We start from the raw sequence: 6287 nt of genomic DNA, 5'->3' as shown, positions 1-6287 counted from the left end.
AGAGACGAATACTTTTTTATTCGAATAAAAATACGACTAAACAATCCGAATACTTTTTTATTCGAATATTTAAAATACTATTTCAATCGAATAAAAAATTAGTCGAACGAAAAATTATTGGAATACATATTATTCGAATAAAAATTTGATTTTTTTTTCTTTTTTAAATTCACTTATGTTTTTTACCACCTTCAATTTATAATGTGTGAGGGTTCTATTTCACATATTCAGACGAGTAAAAAATGAAAATGCTATGGATTTTAAGATCCCATATCGATTTATTTTAATTTTTTTTAATTTCTAATACATAGAGGCCAATTTTTAGGTTTCCGGATATGCAGATTATGAAAATGCTATCTATGTTAACATGGCGTATCGATTTATTTTAACTTTCTTGATTTCTTTACATGTTACGGTCCCTTTATACGTTCTGAGGAATGCAGAATATGAAAATTATATCGATTTTAAAATCTCGTATCGAGTTATGTTTACTTTTCCGATTTCTAATATGTTAGCGTCCCTTTATACGTTTTGAGGAATGCAGAATATGAAAATGATATCGATTTTGTGATCGCTCATCGATTTATATGAACTTTTCTGATTTCTAACATGATAGGGTCTCTTTATATGTTTCAATATATGCCAAAAATGAAAATACTATTGATTTTATGATCGCGTATCGATTTAATTATCGCGTTTGGATTTATTTTAACTTTCGTGATCCCGAAAATGTTAGGGTCACTTTATATATGTTTTGAGATATGTAGATACTATCGATTTTAAGATCGCGTATTGATTTATTTTAACTAAGATAAGAAATATGCATATCTCAAAACATAAAAAGGCCCTAACATGTTAGAAATCAGAAAAGTTAAAATAAATCGATATTATTTTCATATTCTACATATCCCAAAACATAAAAAGGGAGACCCTTATATGTTAGAAATCAGAAAAGTTAAAATTAACCTATACGCGATCATAAACTATATGTATAGCTGTAAGACAAAAAATGTCGTCTTTGTACAAATACATACGCATTCGGATGGTTAATCATTTAATTTTTTCGAATAAGAGATTATTTTTCTATAAAATGGACGAATATAAAAGTACTCAAATGGTTATTCGAATTTGCCCAAATAATTGATTATTCGTTTAAAATAATGACGAATAAAAAAGTAATCGGTAGTTAATCATATGTTTTGTACGAATAATTGATTATTCGAGTAGAAAATTAAGAAAAAAACCTCTGGTACAATATCAATTTTATTCGTTTTAAGAAAAAGCTGTTTCACTGCGAATTGCCCGTTTTTACTTTCAAAGATATATGAAAACGTTGTAAAGCCAAAGATTTTGGAAAACAAAATAATATTTAACAAAATGATAATGTAATGTTCTAGTATACGATAGATTAAATATTTATTAATTTTTTTGTTATGTAAGAGAAATATATGATATTCTAATGTGATTTATATGAAAATTGTGAGTTAATTTTTTGAATGTATTTAACTTAATTCAGTGTTTTATTTAAAGGATCCCTACAAATACAATGGAGAAAGACAAGGAACGCATAAATAAAAGGTCTGTTTTAACAAGTTTAACGCAAAGGGTTTTCCGTTTCGGCATTCTGATCCTTTTCTCATATCTTGTATAGTTATTAATATAAATAGTTTTTAATTTTATTTAACATATTAAAGAGTCTTTCAGTTATTAGAATAATTCTATAAAATCATTCTTAGTGTATTTAATTGATTGATAATTCAATTGATTCAATGACAAATAAGCATTGAATGATTGGATAAGAACAAATTTTAAATTTTAGTAAAATGATATACTTTTGTTTTTTCTGCTATAATTTCTGTTTGAAACTAACGAGACTTAATTTCAAATAAAAGTGAAAGTTGTCCGATCCAGATTTTTTATCTTTTTTTTATCTAGATTTTTTCTTGTAGATTCGACATCAGCTCTTTGAACTATAAATCTAGTAAGATTATTATGACATTGGTCTTAATTTCATTTATTATTACCACATTTTCGAATTAACAATTGGCATCAAAATAAAGATATATTTGAACATTAGCCCTTCTTTAGGTAAGGTGCAGATATCATTTGATACATTTATTTCAGAGGTTGAGATTGTGATCGTGTAAATGATATTCCAATTGATTACCAGAAATTTCGATCTTCAAATGTTAAGTGGAGGAGGTATTACTCAGAATGTGGGGAGGTTGCGAGTTTCTTGCAGTGAAATGCCAAAATAATGTTCAAATATGTTTTTGTTTATTATTAATCGAAGGAGACATTACAAAAGTTAATTACCGTTCGATACATCGAAGAATGTATTAGTTACACTGATATTTTAGGGGTCTCGGAGATTGAATGATTTATTAGTTGTTAGAACAAAAAAAAAAAGCTTTTCTCTCTATAGTGAGTTTTAAAAACTCGTTTTTGTTTTTTAATGGCTCTTAAAATTAATAATTATAAATAAATTCGTCAAAGATCCACTCATTGACTTTAGACGCAAAATAGTTAGAAACAGTAGGAATTATAATCACAATATGTCTTCTATTTCAATTTTAGTAATAACCAACATTTTAGTTTACTCATATCACTACCTATACGGTCATTTGTAATAACTATCTATGTTTACTCAGAGGGTTTTAATATTCTTATTCTCCTTCGAAGCAAGGAGTCAAAAAAGGCCACACCCACGAAAGGAAGTTTTACCTTGAATTTAATAGGAATCTCCGCCATTGCAATCAAAAAGTGAAACAGAAGGCAGCCGATGTTTGGCTCGTAGTATTTCCCTCTTCCTCAGCCACGCCCCTAAAAGGCACATTTTGACTTCACTTTTTCTACCAGCTTATTCCTTCCATTATACTCCATATTTATTTACTCTCTTATACTAAGATACTTATATTTATTATTAGAGCATAAAAAGGTCATTTTTACTTCCCGCTGACGACCATTGGTCAATGTTTAATTAGTTTAAAATCACAACTTAGCTTTAAAAGTGACTATTTTTTTTTATTTGATGTATTCTTTAGATTATGATGTTAACTGGGGTTACGTTATGGCAGCACTTACAGCTTCGGGACAGTCATCAGGACGATTCCAGTATACGGTACTATCTTTGTAATAAATTCAGTTCAAAATAAAATCAAAACCCCCTTTTTTTTTTTTTTGTCAGATATGCAACTATTAAAATAAATCGGAGGTCTGTGAAATTAGAGCCTCTAAATATTTTATCTATACCCATGTGAGTAACCGGAACGCAATTCATGGTATCTAACCTTCATTGTGATTTGTTCTTTTGACTTTTTTGAAGAATTTTTAGGACTGATTTAATATGATTTTTATTTATTTTTGTATTTTAAAGGGATAATGTTGGTATTAAATTATTGTAAGTGATTTCAGGTTTAAGGTAAATCATTGTAATTTACAAACATTACAAACATGTTCTGCGACCTAGTCCCTCACATAGTGTTACAAGTAAATCTTATAAAAAAAAAAAAAAAAGTGTTGTTAAATGTTGACTTTATTAAACATTGAAAAATATCCTGCATTTCTGATAGTAAAAATGCATTTTGGTTAGTTTACACTTTATATCAGGCGAAATGCTTTTGTGATATTAAACCCAATTGAATACTTGATATTTATTATATTTAAACTACGATATTTACTTATAAATAAAAATATTAAGAGCTCGATATACCGAAATTTCACATTTTTGGCCAGTGCATCTAATTACTCTTCAATATTCTTGAAAATTATCGTCTTGATATATATATATCAATATTTACATCCCTACTTTAGAGACAGACGTTCCGAAAATCACTAATTATTTAAAAATAATCGAGCTAGATTGACCAAGCTATGGTTATTTCTATTTGCCGCATAATTAAGAAATTATCGGACTTGTCCCACCTTACTTTTCATAAGAACTATATAATACTCTAAATAATACAACAATGATATTTTACTTACCATTGATTCCATATTTTTTGTAGGTTTATTCTGTTTAGTGTCATTCTTTGACAACAGCATGTTTATATAATCGTTTATGAGCACTACAATTATACAATCCTAATGCCATAATATTTCAAGACGCAGTATTACTTCTGTAGGCGATTTTTTCCAAAAAACTTACTAGAAAATAGTGCAATTAAATTCCAAATTATCAAGTTCTTCAAAACATCAAAAAATTAGTAGTTGTGACTACTAAGAGTGCAAAATTGTAGTTACTTCAATTGTAGTCTTCCAAATTGCCTTCAAATACAAAACTATTCTCTTTTTTTTAACATGTGATAACCCGCCCATCGATATGACCATCCCGGCTGTTTTTATTATATAAAGACAGGTGTTAAAACTAACCATACTTAAAATTCCCACCATGACACATTCCTAGTATCAATATATATTACAAATTTTATCACTACTCAAGACACAGTAGCATCAAAAAGTAATGTTTTTACAAAATTCCGGATTATTAAAAGAGTATATACAATGCATCCAATCGCTGTACTCATATTTCAAATAATCTTCAATAATCAAATTAGACTGACCCGAATAGTTTTATTCATTTATTTATTCAATAGTACAAGAGCCCAAGAGGAGAAAAAAGGCATTTATCTCACCCCAATTTTCGATTACTTTGATGAAAACTATGTATAATTACTAGTCAAAATATCAATTTGACTATGCTTGGTATCAACTATACTTCGCAGACTCATCAGAGTCTGCCAAGTATAGTTAGGGGGAATAAAAAATGGCGACTGTTTAAGAGCGATAAAAAAATTTAATTTTTCATTCGGAGCTCTATATCTTAGGAACAACACAAGAAAACCTCAGATTACATCATTTAAAGATGAGCAAATTTGCTAAAATATGAGCCCTAAAAAAGTTATTTATGTTAAATAGTTCTCGAAATATAGCTTTTTAAAAAACAACATTTAATACAAATTTTGTATGTTGTATGGGACGTTCTGAAAGATCAGTATTTTGTGAATTTATTATGAAAAATCTATATCTCAAAAACAATTTGACATACAGATGTCTAATAGCACTCAAATTAAAGCTAGTTTAATGAGCTATAAAGTAGTTTATGATATTTATCTTCGTAGGAGTCGTAGTTTTCATGAAATTTTCCAAAATAAATTGATTTATAGTTGTTCAGACAAATTTTCATTTGCCAAATTGATATTCATATGTGACATAACTACTATCCCTCCGAAGATAAGTGTCATAAACTACTTTATAGTAAGTTAAATTTCCTTTATTTTGAGTGTTGGCAGACATATGTGCTTCTTAGAATCTAGAGATATATTTTTTCAAAAATCCAACATTTTATACGAATAACTAGAAATTAGCATTTTGTGAGTATATTTTTTCAAATATCATAAAAACTACTACTCCTACAAAGATAAACTTTGTGAACTATTTTGTAGTAAATTTAACTAGCTGTAATTTGAGCGCTGGAAGACAATTGTACGTCAAATAGTGTCTGAAATGAAGTTTTTCATAAATCAAACTTATTGTCTGAACAACTATAATTCAATTTATTTTAGCATATATCATGAAAACTACTATTTCTATGAAGGAAAAGGTCATAAACTTCTTTATAGTCAATAATACTAGCTTTAACTTGAGTGCTAATAGACATCTGTACGTCACATAGCTCCTGAGATATAGATTTCTCAAAATAAATTAACTAATTACTAATGTTTTAGTAGAATTTTAAGAAATTTTGCTTTTCAAAAAGCTATATCTCGAGAACTATTGGACGTAAATAGCTCTATTAAAGCTAATATTTCAGCAACTTTACTCTTCTTTAAATAATGTGCTCTTAGGTTTTCTAGTGTTGTTGGTAGTTTTTAAGATATAAACCTCCGAATAAAAAAGTAGTGTTTTTTATGGTTTTGTTACAGCCGCTATTTTTTATTCCCCCTACCTATACTGGCAGACTCATCAATTTTGACTATTAATTATACATAGTTTGCATTAAAGTAATCAAAAATTGGGGTGAGATAACTTCGTTTTCTTTATTTCTTCCCGGCTCTTGTACTACAAGGACACCCCGGGCTATTGTAAAGCTCACCAAGTGGCAAAAGCTGCATCATTGATCTCGCCATCAGGCTGCTTTGATTGCCCCCACAACGTCCTTTGTCCTCTGACAATGACAGTACAAACATTAAATAAATGTCAGGCAAGTTGAACCAAAACAACAGAAAACAAATTAAGAGTGAACATCATTTCCATGGAAGTTATGAATTCAAAGCTGCTGACGGCGC

General features: G+C 28.6%; 2 long non-coding RNA genes across 3 annotated transcripts in view; one reads left to right on the top strand and one right to left on the bottom strand.

Annotated features, from left to right (window-relative positions):
• The window catches only part of LOC106681793 (uncharacterized), a 9836-nt gene extending 5541 nt beyond the window's left edge, over nucleotides 1-4295 (bottom strand). For both annotated transcript variants that reach the window (XR_010843131.1, XR_010843132.1), the window contains exons 1-2: nucleotides 4243-4295; nucleotides 3985-4146 (exon numbers count right to left, since the gene is read on the bottom strand). This is a non-coding gene — a long non-coding RNA (uncharacterized lncRNA). The remainder of the gene's footprint in view (nucleotides 1-3984; nucleotides 4147-4242) is intronic.
• The window catches only part of LOC106681792 (uncharacterized), a 14834-nt gene that overhangs the window by 5660 nt on the left and 2887 nt on the right, over nucleotides 1-6287 (top strand). The window lies entirely within an intron of this gene.

This window comes from Halyomorpha halys, unplaced genomic scaffold, assembly GCF_000696795.3.
Source record: "Halyomorpha halys isolate HHAL.00 unplaced genomic scaffold, Hhal_1.1 Scaffold365.1, whole genome shotgun sequence".
Lineage (NCBI taxonomy): Eukaryota > Metazoa > Arthropoda > Insecta > Hemiptera > Pentatomidae > Halyomorpha > Halyomorpha halys.
Note: the sequence above shows the minus strand (reverse complement) of the source record. Positions and strands in the feature narration are given on the sequence as shown.